Source organism: Acanthochromis polyacanthus, chromosome 6 (genome assembly GCF_021347895.1).
Source record: "Acanthochromis polyacanthus isolate Apoly-LR-REF ecotype Palm Island chromosome 6, KAUST_Apoly_ChrSc, whole genome shotgun sequence".
Taxonomy (NCBI): domain Eukaryota; kingdom Metazoa; phylum Chordata; class Actinopteri; family Pomacentridae; genus Acanthochromis; species Acanthochromis polyacanthus.
Genome location: NC_067118.1, coordinates 44,559,006 through 44,580,813, shown reverse-complemented (window position 1 = coordinate 44,580,813; position 21,808 = coordinate 44,559,006).

Genomic DNA, 21,808 nt, shown 5'->3' with positions numbered 1-21,808 from the left:
GCAACATGACATCCCAACAGGTTTGGTTTAGTTGGACCATTATTTATTCTCCAACAGGACAATGAGTCCAAACACACCTTCAGGCTGTGTAAGGACTATCTGACCAAGAAGGAGATGATGGAGATGACCTGACCTCCACAGTCACCTGACCTAAACCCAATCCAGATGTTTGAGATGAGATGGACCACAGAGTGAAGGTAGAAGGACCAACAAGTGCTCAGCATCTCTGGAACTCCTTCAAGACTGTTGGAGAACCATTTCAGGTTCTACCTCATCAAGCTCCTCCAGAGAATAACAAGAATCTAAAAAAAAAAAACATCTTCTGACTTATTTCACACCTTTTTGTTTCCTCCATAATTCCAGATGTTCATTCATAGTTTGATGCCTTCAGTGAGAATCTAGGATGGAAATAGAAGATGTAGAAGAACCAGGAAATGAGAAGTCACACACAGTTTCCTGATGAACATCAATCAGCAGAATTCATGACGGTGATTGATGAGATTCGCTGTTTTTATTTAAAACAAGCTTCTTAACATCAGAACACTGAGGTCATTCAGTGAAGAACTAGAACAAGAACCTCCTGAGAACATCTGGTTCTTCAGTAACTTCATCAATGATCAGAGTTCTACATTCAGACTGTTAATATCTCCAGAGTTCCATAGAGGTGGGTCCAGATGAATCCCTTTTAATGGGCTTCATCAGAACTTCATCAGTCCAGCAGATAGAACCATGATATTTAGGAGGAGGAACATCTGAGTTCTGGTAGAAAGTGACTCTATTAAATCGCCAAGATATTTATGATCCCAACAGATCTGTGTGTTTGGTTCTATTCCGAGGTCAGGGAACCTTTACCATTTGATTTTCTATGGATGAGTTATTGTTCTGCAGAGGATCCTTCATGTTTTATGGCAGTGACGTGCACAGACATTTTGGGGGCCGGTGCCCAGTGGAAGAAAGGGGCACTTTGTGCAGCGTGTAGAACATTAGGCTACAACAAGGCAGAAAGCTACTTTTTCTTTTTGTTATTTAGCAAAGAAGTCACAGCAAGTGTTGCCTCTACCTAATGTAGGCCAATAATAAAGCTACACAAACTAAATATTCACTTATAGTGTACTGATCATATGCTGTACCAGTTCACCACATAACACTGGTTGTGTGGTCATCGTCGTCACGGTATGCCGATTAATTGATTGCTGTGTTATTTTATCTGATTCCATTTTGTTGTTTTTCACAGTAAAGATCAGGGGGTCAGTTCATTTTAGTTCAGGGGCCACAGAAAGTCCAGTTTCCCAGTTTGATCTCCAGTGGGCCCCAGCAGTAAAAACAGCATAAAAACCAGTGACTCACCACAGCTCCAACTTTTCCGCTTTGTTTTAGTTTAAAAAATACCTTCTAAAAATGTTCACGCTCAATGAATTATCTTCTCACTACACATTGTAAACACATTGAAATTTCTTAAGAAAAACCTCAACTTCAACAGTATTCGTCCTCAGTTTATCTTTTACACGTGACACAGATCAGAGTGTCTACAGACAAAACGTTCAGTCACAGCTATCTGGAGCTGAACAATCTACTATTTTACTTTATGTTGAAAACAACTTGTCACGTTCTAGAAATTATGTAAAATTTACAGTTTTAAAAATTAATGCCTTTTCTGTAATTCTGTGTAATTTTTAGCCTCTGCAAAGTCGGGCCGAAATGGATCATCTGGGGTCCGTTTTTGGCCCGCAGGCTGCATGTTTGACACCCCCGGAAAAGTAATCGGAGTAGATGAGTCGAGGTGGGGACGTGATCAAGTACGCCGGTGTTCCAACTCCACATTAATGATGCATTCTCATGTTTTCAGGAACCCGTAGTGCACAACGGCCAGCGCAGTTTGTGCGCCGTGAAGAACAGACGTTAAAACAAAAGTTCAGCTACTTAGTTCCGTGTAGACGGACCTTTTCCTCCCAGTCAGTCCACCTCTTGTCATGCCTCACTGTCTGAGAAACACTGATACAGTCTGTGCTCCTCATGTTCACGTTACGAGATGGGATGGGGCGAGTCGTGGCACGGCATGGGCCGTATGTGTGTTTTATGTTTCAATTAAAAGAAAAAAGTTGAGACGCGGAGGACACTTGCTTGATACTAAGGGCAAGGCGCAGGTGCTCCAGAACCACCTCATGTCTATCTGTGCACGCCACTGTTTTACGGTGAGGTAAGGTTCTGCTGCCAGGACTGCGATCTGAGGGAGGTTGGGTGCAGTTTGTAAATTCATCACTAGATGGCACTAAATCGTCAGCTTGGTTCTGTTCAGAGGAACCTCTTGTTGGATGAAGGTCGGAGATGGTCCTCATCGTTCCCTTCTGCAGAAGAAGAACCATGAGAAGGTTCTGCTACCTGTGGTGAAACATCTCTTCAGCTCTCAGCTGGAATGAATGAAACAATCAGAAGCACATGAGAACTATCAAACTGTATTCCGGCGCTTAGTTTTCATTGAAATCGTGACAGAACAGCGTTCTGCTTTAGAGAACCGTTGTTTAGTTGTGAGCTCACGTTTCCTGTTTGCCCCAAAGAAAAGTGAAACAGCTCCTTTCTGTTCCAGGTCTTCATGTGAGCATGTGATCTGGTTCAGATGTTAAAACACTTCAGGAAAACTGAGTGAAGCTGAATAAGGTCACTGACAAAAGTGTGATGAATTCTTGCTGAAACTGACATCAGACCAACAGAAGGGATTAGATGGTCCATCACAGTGGAGAGGCTGTATCCCTAATGAACGTAGGAAAGTCACCTGGATTGGATGGATTCCCGTCAGAATAAGAATTGGCTCCTGTTTTAACTGAAGCTTATCAAGAATCTTTGTCATTAGGAAAGATGCCAGAAACTTTCAGTGAGGCTCTGATTTCTGTCATCTACAAAAAGGACAAAGATCCACTGATCCAGGTAGCTTCAGTTTGGTTAACCTTCACTGTAAAATACTAAAGTTCTTGCTCTAAGGATGGAAAAAATATTACCGTGTTTGATTCACTCCGACAGTCGGCTTTGTGAAGGGAAGAACATCGTCTGATAATGTGAGAAGGCTTCTGCACCTCATGTGGCAGAACAACAATAATGATAATGCTCCATTTGCTGCTTCATGATGGGATGCCCATCAGGCCTTTGATAGAGCAGAATGGAGCTTCCTCCAACACACTCTTAAAGCATTTGGATTTGGTGAAGGTCTAATTAAATGGGTGGATGTTATCTCCTCTGATCCCAGAGCAGCAGCTCTCACCATTCTTTAGTTTGAACCAGGAGGATCCTCTGAGCGGCTGCTGCTCATTCTAGAGCCTTTAGCAGCTGCAGTTAGGACCAGCAGGGGTATTAGGGAGTTCCACATGGTTCTGACGAGCACAAGATGTTTCTGTATGATGATATTTTGCCTCTTCTTAGAGATCCTTCCTCTTCAGTTCCTAAGGTTCCATCTACGATTCATAATCTCTCAAAATGATCAGGATACAAAACAAACTGGCAAAAGTCAGAAGTTATTTCTGTTTACATCTTCTCTCTCCATTCCAGTTTCTGTGGGTTCCTAATGGAATATTTAGGGATTAGGTTTTGTTCAGAGTTGACTAACATAATGTCAATAAATAAACAGCCGTTGGTACAGAAACTAAAAACAAATCTGGATAAGTGGAAATGTTTCTCTATGGGGAAAATTAACACTGTTAAAATGCTTGTGGCTCCACAGTTTCATTATTTATCAGTGATGATTCCAATAACACCACACAATACATTTCTGAAACAATATAATGGGCTAAGCAAAGAATGTCTTTGGAACGGTAAGAAAGCCAGAATTGGACGAAGAAAACTCACAGCTCTGAGGGAGGACGGAAGGATGGAGTTATATAACCTCGTATTTGAAATGAATAAACTAACTAGACATGGGAAAGATGAAGCCGCAGATGTTGAGTGGATTTAGATTGAGAGGAAAACAGCAGCTCCGTTTAATATTATCCAGTTGTTCTCGCAAAAGTCTACAAATTCATGACAGAAGAACCCGATCTTCCAACATTCACAGATGGACACAGGCTCATCAGAGGCTGAGAACTTCTCCTGAAAACACATTTATTCTTCTGTGTGGAATAACCCTTTAGTGCCAACTGGAAAATCTTCCTTTTTGTGGTGGAAATAGCTTGAACAAGGAGTGCAAAAAATAGAACATTTATATGGAGATGATCATTTTATGACATTCAGTGTGTTAAAAGGAATGTTCAACGTGACTGACAAAGGGGATTTGTGGACACACTTTCAGATTAGGAGCAGTGTGGGTTCAGTTTTTAGTCTACAGCAGATACAGAGGGATAACAGGATTGGATGACAAACCAAGTCCTCTTCAGTCAGCATCAGTGTTTTACTAGAAGCTCTGGTCTTCTGAAGGTGCTGCATCTGTATGTGACGGTCTACAGTCTGAGATGAATGAAGAGGCTTGGAAGAATATTATTTCAAAAATAGGATGGGCAACTAGAGATGCGAGAAGCAAATGTATCCACAATAAAACTGCATAGATATTATTCTACACCTTCAAGGTTGTTTAAAATGGGGCTGTTACAAACTGATACGCTGGTACGGATCTCCACTGTTTCTGGGAATGTCCTTTAATTTTCCCATTTTGGACTGAAGCTATCAAGAACTTGGAAAAATGGACAGGCTTGTCTGTCCCAGCTGTGCCTCAGTTGTGCTTTGTGGACAGCCGTCTCTCGTGTACGGTAGGCCTGGTGGTCGCTGTGTTGGTGGAGGAGCCCTCATAGACCCAGCACTGAGCAACGGCTGGAAGGGATGACTGAGACTTTCTCCTCTGAAGTTCATCATGTCCAGGATGAAACCAACAACACATGGATGTATTTTATGTCATTTATTAAAATATCTTGATTGTGCCACAGTCTGTTCTTGTGTTTTTTTCTTTTTTTCTTCAGAAAGCTGGAACTGGTTTTCTTTTCTGGATTCTCCTGAAAGTTGTTGTGTTTTTCTTTCTTTTTTCTTTCACTTCATGAAAATAAAAAACTTTCCAAAACAAACATAAAAAGGTTTAAAGAAAGCTGACTGTGGCTCCATCTAACATTTAATCCACTCGTTTCTGAATCACGTGACCTCTCCGTGACCCCTGACCCGGTTAAATCCCGGCTCTGTGATTGGCTGAGGTGACGACAGGTGAAGATGGCGGCAGGTGTCCTGTCGGTGCTGCTGCTGAGCGGCCCGGTTCTGCTCGGACTCTCTGCCGGTACCGGACCGTCCTCTCCCGGGTCACATCCGGACTCTGAGCGCGGCATGTTAGAGCTGCAGCGCGTGCGGAGTCTCGCAGCGCAGCCGCGGTACGGAGAGTGTTGGGCGCGCGCTCTGGAGCACTTGGTCGTGCGCTGCAGGGATATGACGTCAGAGAGCCAGAGCCGTATCGCGCTGCGATTTGCCCACTGTCACCTGAGCAGGTAAACTAGCAGCTGCTGCACGCTGAGGAACTGGATTAAAATGCAGTTTAATGAGCACAGGGAGCAGGAGAGAGGCTAACAGAGGCTTATAGAAGCTAACAGAGGCTTATAGAAGCTAACAGAGGCTTATAGAAGCTAACAGAGGCTTATAGAAGCTAACAGAGGCTTATAGAAGCTAGCACCCTTACCCTCCCAGTCCTGGTAACTGGTTAAAGTTTATCATCTGAATGTCCCTCAGTGCTGCAGTTTAAACCGAGATCTGAGCATGAAGCTAACATTAGCATCATTAGCTGCACAACACACACAACACATCTTCATATCAGACAGTCTTTACTTGATAACAGACTGAAGTTCTGATTGATCTACTGGATCCTCAGAGCTTCAGCAGACAGTCACTGGATTGTTTCAGGTTCAGAGGGATTTGGTTTCATTAGAAGGGTTTCCAGAGATCAGGACTTAGTGCTGATTACAGGGTTAGCATCAGCATTTACCTGGATGTTGCTAAACGCTGGGTTAATGTTAGCATCAGTGTTTAACTGGACGTGACTAGACACTGGGTACATCTGTCACTTCAGTCTTTCGTTTTTGAAACACAATCATTAAAATACCAGCATGAAACCCGTTACTAAACAGCCAGAGAAGTTATGCTTTTAAAAGAAAATCAAAGAGAAGCTAAACTCCAAACTGAGCTCATTTATAGACGACTTTTATCCAGTTGATGAAACTGAACTTTAGTAGAAACGTGTCCTAACGATCACAGTGCTGCTTCTGTTTGTGTTGTTTTAGTCTGTTTTTCCTTCTCTAAATGACTGTATCCATAACTACACATAAATATACATGTATGAGCATAGATTACCTGTAGGTCCACTCTGTCCTCTGATAGGCTGGAGTCTGTCCCAGGTTCACCTGGACAGGTAAGGGCCTATCCCAGTATTATCTCTGTATGTAGACCCATAGGTCTACAGGTGTGATGGGACTCAGTGTTTGATGAAGGAAACCTGCTCAGGAAGCTTCTTTCTCTCTTCAGCTCAGGTAGAGATTTCCCATCATGCCCTGAGGGCTCTGAGGTGAGCAGGTGTACAGGTGAGATGGATGCTGTGGCCTTCAACACCTACACAGAGTTCTTCACCCACACTCACTCCATCTGCCACTTCCTGCAGTCTGAGGCCTGGCAGCGCCGCGCTGAGAGCACCATGTACAGGTGAGCTCACAGGTAGCACCGTACAGGTGAGCTCACAGGTAGCACCATGTACAGGTGAGCTCACAGGTAGCGCCGTACAGGTGAGCTCACAGGTAGCGCCGTACAGGTGAGCTCACAGGTAGCGCCGTACAGGTGAGCTCACAGGTAGCGCCGCGTACAGGTGAGCTCACAGGTAGCACCGTACAGGTGAGCTCACAGGTAGCACCATGTACAGGTGAGCTCACAGGTAGCGCCGCGTACAGGTGAGCTCACAGGTAGCGCCGCGTACAGGTGAGCTCACAGGTAGCACCGTACAGGTGAGCTCACAGGTAGCGCCGTACAGGTGAGCTCACAGGTAGCACCATGTACAGGTGAGCTCACAGGTAGCACCATGTACAGGTGAGCTCACAGGTAGCACCGTACAGGTGAGCTCACAGGTAGCACCGTACAGGTGAGCTCACAGGTAGCACCATGTACAGGTGAGCTCACAGGTAGCGCCGTACAGGTGAGCTCACAGGTAACGCCGCGTACAGGTGAGCTCACAGGTAGCACCGTACAGGTGAGCTCACAGGTAGCGCCGTACAGGTGAGCTCACAGGTAGCACCATGTACAGGTGAGCTCACAGGTAGCACCGTACAGGTGAGCTCACAGGTAGCGCCGTACAGGTGAGCTCACAGGTAGCGCCGTACAGGTGAGCTCACAGGTAACGCCGCGTACAGGTGAGCTCACAGGTAGCACCATGTACAGGTGAGCTCACAGGTAGCACCGTACAGGTGAGCTCACAGGTAGCGCCGTACAGGTGAGCTCACAGGTAACGCCGCGTACAGGTGAGCTCACAGGTAGCACCGTACAGGTGAGCTCACAGGTAACGCCGCGTACAGGTGAGCTCACAGGTAGCGCCGTACAGGTGAGCTCACAGGTAGCGCCGCGTACAGGTGAGCTCACAGGTAGCGCCGCGTACAGGTGAGCTCACAGGTAGCGCCGCGTACAGGTGAGCTCACAGGTAGCGCCGCGTACAGGTGAGCTCACAGGTAGCGCCGTACAGGTGAGCTCACAGGTAGCACCGTACAGGTGAGCTCACAGGTAGCGCCGTACAGGTGAGCTCACAGGTAGCACCGTACAGGTGAGCTCACAGGTAGCACCGTACAGGTGAGCTCACAGGTAACGCCGCGTACAGGTGAGCTCACAGGTAGCGCCGTACAGGTGAGCTCACAGGTAGCACCGTACAGGTGAGCTCACAGGTAGCACCGTACAGGTGAGCTCACAGGTAGCGCCGCGTACAGGTGAGCTCACAGGTAGCGCCGCGTACAGGTGAGCTCACAGGTAGCGCCGCGTACAGGTGAGCTCACAGGTAGCGCCGCGTACAGGTGAGCTCACAGGTAGCGCCACGTACAGGTCTTTTAGTTTTATTTTGTTAAAACACATTTCAGTTTTAGTCTCATCTTTATCCTTATGTTCATCTTCTGACACTTGTGTTCTACTGTAACAGGATGTTCGTCGTGGTAAAAACATGGTAAGCATACCTGTATCTGTGTTTAGTCGTCTAAGCTCAGAGTGCACCATATTACTGCTGCATAATAATGTCTAAGGCCTGTCAGAAAAAGCAATTCATGATCATGTTCTTCACAATCTTGTTTATTTTCTGTGTATGTAAACAAATCACTTTCAACCTGCCAGAATAAGACGTCAAAAGAAGGTCATAACAGCTGAACTGTTCTGTCCATTTGAAGTTAGAATGTCCTCACAAGGACATCAAAGCCAGCCAACACAGTGTTTGTTGAAGGGCATCAAAACTTAACTGAATGCCCACTTTTACTAATCAGCATTTGTTATGAGGACATTAATGGACCATCAGAACATTTAACTGCATAAAACCCATTTTCACCATTTATAAGAACTTTTTTTCAAAGTGCGCCATGAAAAACGGTGTAGAAAAATATAAAACTGCTGCGACAGGAAAAAGGGCCGAGTGTGGCCAGAGGCCTAACCGTTCAGCCCATCTGTGTCTTGGTTTTATCCCATTATCCCGGTTTAATTTTAGAAAGCGCTTCTCTCCAGGATGACCTTTGTCAAGTCTCCCGTAATGCTGAACACTCGTTCATGAAAGTAAATCCAGACCCAGAGGCTTCAAGGTCACGTACGCCAACTAAAAGTCCAAGCCATGTCGGAAATCTGGGATCTGCTGAGACAAAAGCTCATCTTTGTATTTTCTCACTTCCTGTTGAGCACTGTTGGCCTTGGGTTGTTTTGACTGAAGGGATGATGAAAACTTGGTGGCCAAAAACTTAAATGGTGGTTTTGGGGGAACCTCTTCAACATCCCTGGATGGATCCTCATCATTCCTCCTCACCCATACACCCTCTGGGTTGCTGATATGGAGGCAGTGGCACCTAGGATGTATTTTTCTGCTTCTTTCAAAAGTTCCTCCTGTACTCCATCATCTGAGTGTTCAGTGAGTGTTTCTCCAGCCACAGTTGGGTCAGGAAGCATGCTGCAGCTGCAAGTGAAGAGAATCTGGCCTCACTAGGATTTAGGAAGCAGCTGAACCTTCGTTCCAGGTCAACTTTCATTTTGTTTGCCAGACCACACATGTCTCTGTGACAAGACTCCAAAGCAAACTGGGAGAGGAGAGTTATCAGATCCAGTGGGGCTGCCACAGAATCCTTCACCTGAAGAAAGCGTGAAACCATCTGAAATGTGCTGGACCATCTTATCACACAGCTAGGAATTAGCACAAGTCCATAGATATGGTGAAGTTTCTCCGTTGCAACTGAAGACCTACAAACTGTTTCACAATGGCTTTTACCTTTTCCAGCACAGCATTAACAGAGGCGTCCTTGTGGATCATGCAGACAATCAGGTGTAGGGTGTGAGCAAAGCAGCATGTCCGCTCAGTAAATCCTCCATAGCTGAAAAACAGACAGTATTTAGTTATTTATTCAATGGAAAATGTGTACACATGCCTCAAAGTACAACATCTGAGTAGTTTGACTAACAAAGGTATATACAGTTTGATTAAATTAGTTCAGATAGTATTAGGTAGCACTGATAAATCTGTTCAGGAATATTTTAGGTGACCACACTTAAGATGCACTTAGAGAAAGGAAGGAAGCATTCAGACTCTTGGTGGTCCAAATGTCAAGGCCACTTGTAATCCTGCGTGCAGAAGCCAGAGGAAAAGAGGTGTTACTTGTACTGCCTGAATTATGTCATAATCACATCTATGTTTTACACTGTAGAAATCAGAGTTACAGCCTAAAACAAAGAACAGTGTCATTTCAAAAAGGTTTACAACCGTTAACCGTAACACAGAGTTCTGTAGCACAGGCCAGAAAGTAGAACAAGTAAAAACATGTGGTACAATGTCTAAACACACGGAGCTCAGATCACCTTTATCTGTTCAGTGTGCCACTATCAATATTTCCTGAAAATGTCATGAACATCTGTGTAGAACTTTTCAGGTATGTTGCTAACAAACAAACAGACGGAGAGAAAAACATGACCTCTTTGACGGAGGTAATGACGGTTATAGATCTGATTCACAGCTCTCTTACCGTCACCCTCCGTTCTCTCCACCACAGCTAACAGCCGCGGGCTAAAAGTATCAATGCTAGCTTAGGTAAAAAGTTAGTGTTAGCTAACTGCTAGCGCATTCTCAAATAGTGTATGCACAACTTCATATTAAGCTTCAGCCTCACCGTTGGCTTAAGGTTCCTTAGGTCTACATGTAGTTGATCCTAAAACTCACTGACATCAATCTCCACTTGATGTTTACTTTGTCAGACACCGCAGGTCTTCAGGTGTCTTTTTACATTTGTTGTTTTTTCCACAAAACTGGCTCTCCATCCTCGTTAGGAACGATGCACTCAGTGGGTAACAGAAGTGTCCATAAGTCTTCTCTTCTTTTTCTTCCCACTTGAAAAGTCGCAGCTTCACGTGAAGTTTGTAATCTGCTCCTCATAACTGCTGTGGAACCGAGTGCTCAGTGGCAGAACTGGACGTGTACCGACACCGTGTGGGGGGTGAGGCTGAGGGGTGAGGCTGAGGGGTGAGACTGAGGGGTGAGGGAGTGAAAGCTACACTGAGCGTTAAGATAACTAATTGGTTAAAAGGCACAGAGGATGGCTGTAATCCAGCGTTTCTTTTTCGTCGTGTCTTTACTCATCAGCTGATAGTGAACACAGGTTCCGTTTAATTTTTGTTGTCAGCACTTCTTAAATTCATGTTCTTAGTCACAGAAAAAAGGATCGTCAGCAAAAGTTTTCCTTTAAGTTCTCATTGATATAATTAACCCTGACCCACGTACAGGTAACACCGTGTACAGGTGAGCTCACAGGTGTGTGTGTGTGTGTGTGTGTGTGTGTTAGGCTGACAGATACCTCGGCAGGTGTTGTGGAGCAGCTCCAGTCCACCAGGGAGATGGCTGAGGACCTGATTGAAGCCCAGAGTGCTGCCTTACAAGTGCAGCAGGAGATCCTGACCAATGGAGAGGAACTGAGAACCACCCTGAGAGACTCGACCCAGGGTGAAGAACACACCTCTATGGAAACAACAGACACAACACAGCAGCCACCTGTCTGACTGACCCTACCTGTCTGTCTCTCAGGGGTGCGTTCCCTCCTCTCAGAGCTCAGCAGTGTCTCTCAGCAGCAGCAGGTGGCGCTGTCTGAACTCTTCAATAGAGTTTCCTTCCTGCAGAGTTTCCTGCTGATGGAGGCTAACAGTCTGAGTTCCTGCTGCTGCAACGCTGCAGCTCTATGCTGCGCCTTCCTGCTCACCTGCACGCAGCGCACCTGTAGAGCCAGGTAACTCCTCCTCACACACCTGTAGAGCCAGGTAACTCCTCCTCACACACCTGTAGAGCCAGGTAACTCCTCCTCACACACCTGTAGAGCCAGGTAGCTCCTCCTCACACACCTGTAGAGCCAGGTAGCTCCTCCTCACACACCTGTAGAGCCAGGTAGCTCCTCCTCACACACCTGTAGAGCCAGGTAACTCCTCCTCACACACCTGTAGAGCCAGGTAGCTCCTCCTCACACACCTGTAGAGCCAGGTAGCTCCTCCTCACACACCTGTAGAGCCAGGTAGCTCCTCCTCACACACCTGTTGAGCCAGGTAGCTCCTCCTCACACACCTGTAGAGCCAGGTAGCTCCTCCTCACACACCTGTAGAGCCAGGTAGCTCCTCCTCACACACCTGTAGAGCCAGGTAGCTCCTCCTCACACACCTGTAGAGCCAGGTAACTCCTCCTCACACACCTGTAGAGCCAGGTAGCTCCTCCTCACACACCTGTAGAGCCAGGTAGCTCCTCCTCACACACCTGTAGAGCCAGGTAACTCCTCCTCACACACCTGTAGAGCCAGGTAACTCCTCCTCACACACCTGTAGAGCCAGGTAGCTCCTCCTCACACACCTGTAGAGCCAGGTAGCTCCTCCTCACACACCTGTTGAGCCAGGTAGCTCCTCCTCACACACCTGTAGAGCCAGGTAGCTCCTCCTATTGTGTGTGTGTGTGTGTGTTCAGGTTACCACTGTTGTTGTTGGTGTGTTTGAACTTCTACCTGGAGAAGAAGATCTACCAGTCTGTGATGAACCAACCTGAGCACCAACACCTGGTCAGTGGTTCACCTGCTGCTCACCTGATCCCAGCTTCATCCAGCCGTTTTTAGATGTTTTTCTGGATCTAAATCAACATTTCTAACATTCTCAGACACGTTCTCTGCAGGTTTTCTTTCTCTTCATGTTAAAACGTTGTTTTTATGGCTTCAGAACATGTTAGGAGTTTATTCCTGTTTGTTTCTCATGTCTCTGGTGAGTTTTCAGCATTTGTTTAGTTTTGTGGACATTTTTCTGTTGCTTTTCTTCAGGATTAGTTTTTCTTATTGCTCGCTGAGATGTTCTCGCACGTTCCGTCTCCAGGAGCTTCTCTCCGTCTACGTGGGCATCCTGCGGCGCTTCATGATGGCCGTGGCAGCGTCCGTCCTGCTGGTGGCGTACATCCGCTACACCGACCCGCTGCAGGAGAGTCTGAGGCTGCTGCAGCAGCTGCAGGACACACAGAGCAGCCTGCAGGAGGCGCTGCAGCGCGCAGGTGAGTCCAGGTCGCAGGTGAAGGAGCTCAGGAAGCTGCTGAAAGCTTTGGTCGTGTCTGACTGATGGTTGTGTCTCTGCAGAGAGTCTGTGTCAGAAACAGAAGTCAGAGGACAGGCGGCTGCAGGTGAAGGTGAGTCATTCCAGAAAGGTGAGGTCATACATGTACACCTGCTGCAGCTCTCTGATTGGTCAGACCAGTCACATGCTTTCCAGAAATCAGAGCTTCACAGGAGAGTGGAGGAACGAGGAGGAGAAGAAGAGGAGGAGGAGTCTCCACCCACAGACGGCTCTCACCTGTCTCACTCAGGTCAGTACCTGAACATCTCATGAGAACCTTCTGTCCTCATGTTCCAGCTGCTCTCAGCTCCCACAGGATCAATTTAAAACATGTTCTTTTAGAACTTCACATCAGAGTTTGGTCTGGACTCCCTGTGAGGAGCACCTGTAAACAGAAGAACCGAGAACCTCCTTTAGAACCAGAACCAGGCTCAGGGAACATTTTCCTCGACTGGTTGGGGTGAGGGTGGACCATCAGTACCAATAGAACAATGAACGTTTTGGAGGTGGGTGAGAAGATGAGCTGTAGATCAGAGAGAAGAACATCATCTACAGATTGAAGCTATAGTTTTCTACGGACCGTTCTCGTAGAAACAGGAAAAGGCCTCAGAGAGCATCCTCCTCCACGGCTGCTCAGTCATTGGATCATTCCTGACAGATAAAATCTTTAGTTTAAAATGACCTTGACCACAGGTGTGTGCGTCATGTACGGATACCGGATCACGTGACCTAAACATGTAGCGGAATTGATGGAACTCAGAAACACCCCTAGCCTAGCCGCGCTAGACAACCCACGGCAACGAATTTAATTCTCTGCCAGGGTGGGTCTAGTTACCCTCCATAAGGCTCGAGGCTGGATTCTCCTAAAACTGGCTGGACCAATCACCATGAAGTGTAGAGTCAGAAGGCGGGCGTAACTAAGTGACGACAGAGGCGTGACGATTCTGACAGAAACAACCGGCGCACAATAAACGGTTATCTTTGGACTCGGCTTTGGCCACAGCCCTTAAAGATTTGAAGCTAAAATTCAACTTGAAAGATAAACAAAGGACGGCACTGAAGTGTTTCATTGAGAAGAAAGACGTATTTGGACTTATGCCGACGGGATATGGCAACTCCTTAATATACCAGTTGGCTCCGCTGGTTGGGAAGCTAATGGGACTTAGCCACAATCCGCCGGTGCTCTAGGAACTCCGTCAGCCTATTCGTTGCACTGATAGGTTGTATACCTACCCAATTGCTGCAGAGGGATTTGATAGACAACCTTTTAGCCCGCCTCCCTCCCTGTCGAACGTTCCTAGACCCTTGTGCCGTCAGAAACATGGGTCCAGCATGGCTAGGCTAAAACACCCCCACAGTTTAGTCAGTTGTTCCTTGGTGGAATAAATAATCTAACTTCCCTTCATTCTTTCAAATCTCCAACAGAGCTGATTATCAGCTTCCATCAGTGATCTGTCTGCTCTGTGGTCCACTCCTTTCAGACGTTCTCCTGATATGTTTTCGTAGAAAAGTGTTTCTCCATCGATTTTTTTTTTTTTTTTTTTTTTTTTTTTTTTTTTTTTGTGTGTATTCCACCACAATATTTCACGGCTGTAACAGTTTAGCTCCGCTTTGGTGAAGAACATCAGGGAATTAATTTTCAGGGTCTGTAGCAGTAACTTAAGTTGGTAAATGAGAGACATTAGAATGGGACATGTCTGTGTCTTCAGACCAGAAACAGGAAGTGAGTTGGGTGATGGACATGTGTTGTTAACGCTAGGGGCTGCTATGATTGGTGGAACTCACGGGAGGCGGGCCAAAATTGCAGAAAAGTTGCAGTAATTGGACAAAATTGCAAGAACACCCAGAATTCATGGGGACTGGTTGAAATCGCGATAGTTCTATCTTCTCCAGGTTGGTTCCTCCTCACTAGATCCTTCATGTGGTGGATCTGCTCTCAGATGGACGTGTTTGGATAAAAGCTTCTGATAAATGAAACTCTAGGACCAGTACAGAGACCAGTTAGATCCCGTAGGACCAGTAAAGAAATCACATGGACCAGTAGGATCAGTATAGAGACCAATGAGAACCAGTAGGATCAGTACAAAAATCACATGGACCAGCATAGAAACCAGTAGGACCAGCATAGAGACCAGCAGGACCAGTATAGAGACCACCATAGAGACCAGTTAGATCCAGTAGGACCAGTAAGGAAATCATATGGACCAGTAGGACCAGTACATAGACCAGTAGGAGCAGCATAGAGACCAGTAGGAACAGCATAGAGACCAGCTAGATCCAGTAGGACCAGTAAAGAAATCACATGGACAATAGGACCAGTAAAGAGACCAGTTAGAGCCAGGAGGACCAGTACATACATCACATGGACCAGTATAGAGACCAGTACAGAAACCAGTAGGACCAGCATAAAAACCATAAGACCAGTATAGAGACCAGTTAGATCACAAGGACCAGTGAGGAAATCACGACCAGTAGGACCAGTACAGAGACCAGTTAGATCCAGTAGGACCAGTAAGGAAATTACATGGACCAGTATAGAGACCAGTATATAGACCAGTAGGACCAGTGGGACCAGTAGAAGGTTTAGGGCTGTGGTTCTGGATTCAGAGCAGCTCCATCAGTGGTTTTATTACAGCAACATTAAAATGGTGCTAATAAAGGAATGGATGGTTCTGGAGTGTTACTTAAAGAACAGTCTGGTTCTGGTGGTTCTAACAGAGGAACAAGCATCAGTCTGGTTCTGGTGGTTCTAGCAGAGGAACAAGCATCAGTCTGGTTCTGGTGGTTCTAGCAGAGGAACAAGCATCAGTCTGGTTCTGATGGTTCTAGCAGAGGAACAAGCATCAGTCTGGTTCTGGTGGTTCTAACAGAGGAACAAGCATCAGTCTGGTTCTGGTGGTTCTAACAGAGGAACAAGCATCAGTCTGGTTCTGGTGGTTCTAGCAGAGGAACAAGCATCAGTCTGGTTCTGGTGGTTCTAGCAGAGGAACAAGCATCAGTCTGGTTCTGATGGTTCTAGCAGAGGAACAAGCATCAGTCTGGTTCTGGTGGTTCTAACAGAGGAACAAGCATCAGTCTGGTTCTGGTGGTTCTAACAGAGGAACAAGCATCAGTCTGGTTCTGGTGGTTCTAACAGAGGAACAAGCATCAGTCTGGTTCTGGTGGTTCTGGCAGAGGAACAAGCATCAGTCTGGTTCTGGTGGGAACAAGCATCAGTCTGGTTCTGGTGGTTCTAACAGAGGAACAAGCATCAGTCTGGTTCTGATGGTTCTAACAGAGGAACAAGCATCAGTCTGGTTCTGATGGTTCTAGCAGAGGAACAAGCATCAGTCTGGTTCTGGTGGTTCTAACAGAGGAACAAGCATCAGTCTGGTTCTGATGGTTCTAACAGAGGAACAAGCATCAGTCTGGTTCTGATGGTTCTAGCAGAGGAACAAGCATCAGTCTGGTTCTGATGGTTCTAACAGAGGAACAAGCATCAGTCTGGTTCTGATGGTTCTAGCAGAGGAACAAGCATCAGTCTGGTTCTGGTGGTTCTAACAGAGGACCAAGCATCAGTCTGGTTCTGGTGGTTCTAACAGAGGAACAAGCATCAGTCTGGTTCTGATGGTTCTAGCAGAGGAACAAGCATCAGTCTGGTTCTGATGGTTCTAACTGAGGAACAAGCATCAGTCTGGTTCTGGTGGTTCTAGCAGAGGAACAAGCATCAGTCTGGTTCTGATGGTTCTAACAGAGGAACACGCATCAGTCTGGTTCTGGTGGTTCTAACTGAGGAACAAGCATCAGTCTGGTTCTGATGGTTCTAACAGAGGAACAAGCATCAGTCTGGTTCTGATGGTTCTAACTGAGGAACAAGCATCAGTCTGGTTCTGGTGGGAACAAGCATCAGTCTGGTTCTGGTGGTTCTAACAGAGGAACAAGCATCAGTCTGGTTCTGGTGGTTCTAACTGAGGAACAAGCATCAGTCTGGTTCTGATGGTTCTAACTGAGGAACAAGCATCAGTCTGGTTCTGATGGTTCTAACAGAGGAACAAGCATCAGTCTGGTTCTGGTGGTTCTAACAGAGGAACAAGCATCAGTCTGGTTCTGGTGGTTCTAACAGAGGAACAAGCATCAGTCTGGTTCTGGTGGTTCTAACTGAGGAACAAGCATCAGTCTGGTTCTGGTGGTTCTAACAGAGGAACAAGCATCAGTCTGGTTCTGGTGGTTCTAACAGAGGAACAAGCATCAGTCTGGTTCTGATGGTTCTGGCAGAGGAACAAGCATCAGTCTGGTTCTGGTGGTTCTAACAGAGGAACAAGCATCAGTCTGGTTCTGGTGGTTCTAACTGAGGAACAAGCATCAGTCTGGTTCTGGTGGTTCTAACAGAGGAACAAGCATCAGTCTGGTTCTGGTGGTTCTAACAGAGGAACAAGCATCAGTCTGGTTCTGGTGGTTCTAACAGAGGAACAAGCATCAGTCTGGTTCTGGTGGTTCTAACTGAGGAACAAGCATCAGTCTGGTTCTGGTGGTTCTAGCAGAGGAACAAGCATCAGTCTGGTTCTGATGGTTCTAACAGAGGACCAAGCATCAGTCTGGTTCTGGTGGTTCTAGCAGAGGAACAAGCATCAGTCTGGTTCTGGTGGTTCTAGCAGAGGAACAAGCATCAGTCTGGTTCTGGTGGTTCTAGCAGAGGAACAAGCATCAGTCTGGTTCTGGTGGTTCTAGCAGAGGAACAAGCATCAGTCTGGTTCTGGTGGTTCTAACAGAGGAACAAGCATCAGTCTGGTTCTGGTGGTTCTGGCAGAGGAACAAGCATCAGTCTGGTTCTGGTGGTTCTAACAGAGGAACAAGCATCAGTCTGGTTCTGGTGGTTCTAACAGAGGAACAAGCATCAGTCTGGTTCTGATGGTTCTAACAGAGGACCAAGCATCAGTCTGGTTCTGGTGGTTCTAGCAGAGGAACAAGCATCAGTCTGGTTCTGGTGGTTCTAACAGAGGACCAAGCATCAGTCTGGTTCTGATGGTTCTAGCAGAGGAACAAGCATCAGTCTGGTTCTGGTGGTTCTAGCAGAGGAACAAGCATCAGTCTGGTTCTGGTGGTTCTAACAGAGGACCAAGCATCAGTCTGGTTCTGGTGGTTCTAACAGAGGAACAAGCATCAGTCTGGTTCTGATGGTTCTAGCAGAGGAACAAGCATCAGTCTGGTTCTGGTGGTTCTAACTGAGGAACAAGCATCAGTCTGGTTCTGGTGGTTCTAACAGAGGAACAAGCATCAGTCTGGTTCTGATGGTTCTAGCAGAGGAACAAGCATCAGTCTGGTTCTGGTGGTTCTAACAGAGGAACAAGCATCAGTCTGGTTCTGGTGGTTCTGGCAGAGGAACAAGCATCAGTCTGGTTCTGGTGGTTCTAACAGAGGAACAAGCATCAGTCTGGTTCTGGTGGTTCTAACAGAGGAACAAGCATCAGTCTGGTTCTGGTGGTTCTAGCAGAGGAACAAGCATCAGTCTGGTTCTGGTGGTTCTAACAGAGGACCAAGCATCAGTCTGGTTCTGGTGGTTCTAACAGAGGACCAAGCATCAGTCTGGTTCTGGTGGTTCTAACAGAGGAACAAGCATCAGTCTGGTTCTGATGGTTCTAACAGAGGACCAAGCATCAGTCTGGTTCTGGTGGTTCTAGCAGAGGAACAAGCATCAGTCTGGTTCTGGTGGTTCTAACAGAGGAACAAGCATCAGTCTGGTTCTGATGGTTCTAGCAGAGGAACAAGCATCAGTCTGGTTCTGGTGGTTCTAGCAGAGGAACAAGCATCAGTCTGGTTCTGGTGGTTCTAACAGAGGACCAAGCATCAGTCTGGTTCTGGTGGTTCTAACAGAGGAACAAGCATCAGTCTGGTTCTGGTGGTTCTAACAGAGGAACAAGCATCAGTCTGGTTCTGATGGTTCTAGCAGAGGAACAAGCATCAGTCTGGTTCTGGTGGTTCTAACAGAGGAACAAGCATCAGTCTGGTTCTGGTGGTTCTAACAGAGGAACAAGCATCAGTCTGGTTCTGATGGTTCTAACAGAGGACCAAGCATCAGTCTGGTTCTGGTGGTTCTAACAGAGGACCAAGCATCAGTCTGGTTCTGGTGGTTCTAGCAGAGGACCAAGCATCAGTCTGGTTCTGATGGTTCTAACAGAGGAACAAGCATCAGTCTGGTTCTGGTGGTTCTAACAGAGGACCAAGCATCAGTCTGGTTCTGGTGGTTCTAACAGAGGACCAAGCATCAGTCTGGTTCTGGTGGTTCTAACAGAGGACCAAGCATCAGTCTGGTTCTGGTGGTTCTAACAGAGGACCAAGCATCAGTCTGGTTCTGATGGTTCTAGCAGAGGAACAAGCATCAGTCTGGTTCTGGTGGTTCTAACAGAGGAACAAGCATCAGTCTGGTTCTGGTGGTTCTAGCAGAGGAACAAGCATCAGTCTGGTTCTGATGGTTCTAACAGAGGACCAAGCATCAGTCTGGTTCTGATGGTTCTAACAGAGGACCAAGCATCAGTCTGGTTCTGGTGGTTCTAACAGAGGACCAAGCATCAGTCTGGTTCTGGTGGTTCTAACAGAGGAACAAGCATCAGTCTGGTTCTGGTTCTCCTTCGTATCCTTTTTTTATCTGATAGGAAGCGTTCTAATCGTCCTGAGTTCCGTTTCAGATGTTTGAGTGAAGCTGAGGTCCATCAAACAGATCATCATTGTTCTAGCGATTAGAATGGAATCAGAACTTCCTGTGTGATGTCACTTCCTGTTGGTAGTTACTGTAAATGTTCCTGTGTCGTTCTCAGGTTCCAGCGTGGTCCTCAGCAGAACCTCTAAGTCCTCTCCTCTGGTCCACAGTGTCCTGGTGGAGGAACCCCGGGTGGGTCTGATCACATTATTGACGACTGATCGATCAGTTTGTGTCTCTGGACTTTCATTGATCAGAGTTCCTGATGGAACGGATCCTAAACATTTCAGAACGTTTTCACATCCTGTGGATATTTTTAGTGGTTGTGACATTTTCTAATAGTTTGAATTCATGATTATTTTTCACGTTTCAACAGTTTTTCTTCATTCATGTGAGATCTGGTGTTTGTTTATTTGAGATAGAAGAGAAAGTCCTTCTCTCCAATCAGCTGTTTGTTCTCTAACATCAGAGTCTCTAGAACAGTGGTTCTCAACCCTGTTCCTCAGGACCCCATGTCCTGCATGTTTAGATTTAGAACACACCTGATTCAAATGATCAGCTCGTCATCAAGCCTCTGCAGAAGCATCTAAACATGGAGGACATGGGGTCCTGAGGAACAGGGTTGAGAACCACTGCTCTAAAGAACCTTTTCTGTCTGACATGAACACGATGTTTTCTTCACTACGCTGGAATGGACTACAGAACATTATTTTATTTTACTAGAGTCCTCTATCAGTAAACTTTTACTACATTAATATTAGTGTTTTATTTTTAACATCATTTTCATTGTTTTTGGACATTTTATAAAACGAAAGTCAGATTTTTAAAATGTCATTTTAGACGTTTGTTAAAACTTAGACATAATTTGGCATTTTTTGTTTTCCATATTGATATTTTAAAACTAAGTTCTGCTGTGTTTCAGAATATATTCTTTTCTATATTTATCTATTTTTGAACACTTTTCTGTATTTAGATCTTTTTTTGGAGGTGTTCATCAGTCATTTTATACTTGATGGTTTTTTAAAAGAAAGATTTCTATAGATTTTTTCAACGTTTTCTTGTGACCTATAATTTTCAAACCTTTTAAAATTTGTTTATTTGTGTAGAATTAACATTTTCCTGATATAACTTTATTATTCAGTGTTTTAACTGTGACCTCTGTTCTCCATCATCTGCATGTTCTCCATCATCTGCATGTTCTCCATCATCTGCATGTTCTCCATCATCTCCATCATCTGCATGTTCTCCATCTCCATCATCTGCATGTTCTCCATCGTCTGCATGTTCTCCATCATCTGCATGTTCTCCATCTCCATCATCTGCATGTTCTCCATCATCTGCATGTTCTCCATCTCCATCATCTGCATGTTCTCCATCATCTGCATGTTCTCCATCTCCATCATCTGCATGTTCTCCATCGTCTGCATGTTCTCCATCATCTCCATCATCTGCATGTTCTCCATCATCTCCAGCCTCGTTACCGTCTGAGGAGCAGGAAGTCAGAAAGTCGCTCATGAAGGAAACTTTGATCTTCTGCTGAATCCTGTTTTTATTTTTAACTCTGTATTTTTTTTAAAAAAATCAATAAACCAGTTTTAAAATGAGAGCCTGCATTCAGTTGATTAGAAGAACCTCCAACACTCAGACCTGAACATCAGTAGGTCACAAACATGAAAGCAGCAGAGAGAGAACTCCTGATATCAATGGTCCAGGACATCACTGACCTGAAGGAGAAGCAGTGAGATGTGACTGAACTTCTGAGTCCCAGATATCATCTGGATGGTGCTAAGCAGCTGAGGAGGTGGAGCCCCCTGCTGGCCGGATATAGATCAGCTGAGAGGAAATAGTTTTCCTTCTGCTTTGAGTTTCAGCCTGAAAAAAGCAGCCAGAGAAAATGAGAAGCAGATGGAGGAGGAGGAGTTCGGGATCAGATGTCTACAGGAGGAGGAGTCCACTCTGTAACAGCTCCACACAAAGAGACAGAGAACCCAGCAGAACCCAACAGAACTGTCTGGACAAACTGAGAACCAGTCTGAGTCTGAAGCCAGACGACTCTTCAGTCCGGATCTAAACTTATTCCACGTTCAGGACTTTTCCTTCAGTCTGAGCAGCTGGAACCTTCAGGCTCCACATCTGGACCTGATTCTGACCCGGAGCCACTTCAGCTGGTCCACTGGTGGTTTCCGTGGAGGCGTGACGTGGACACGGCGATGGACACGAAGACCACCATAAAGTTTGACCTGGATGAATGACGAGAAGACGACAAGATGGAGGAGAGAGGGGGAGGATGAAGGAGGGGAGACACGGGTCCAACCAGAACCAGCAGAGACCAGAACCAACAGAGACCAGAACTTGACCCAG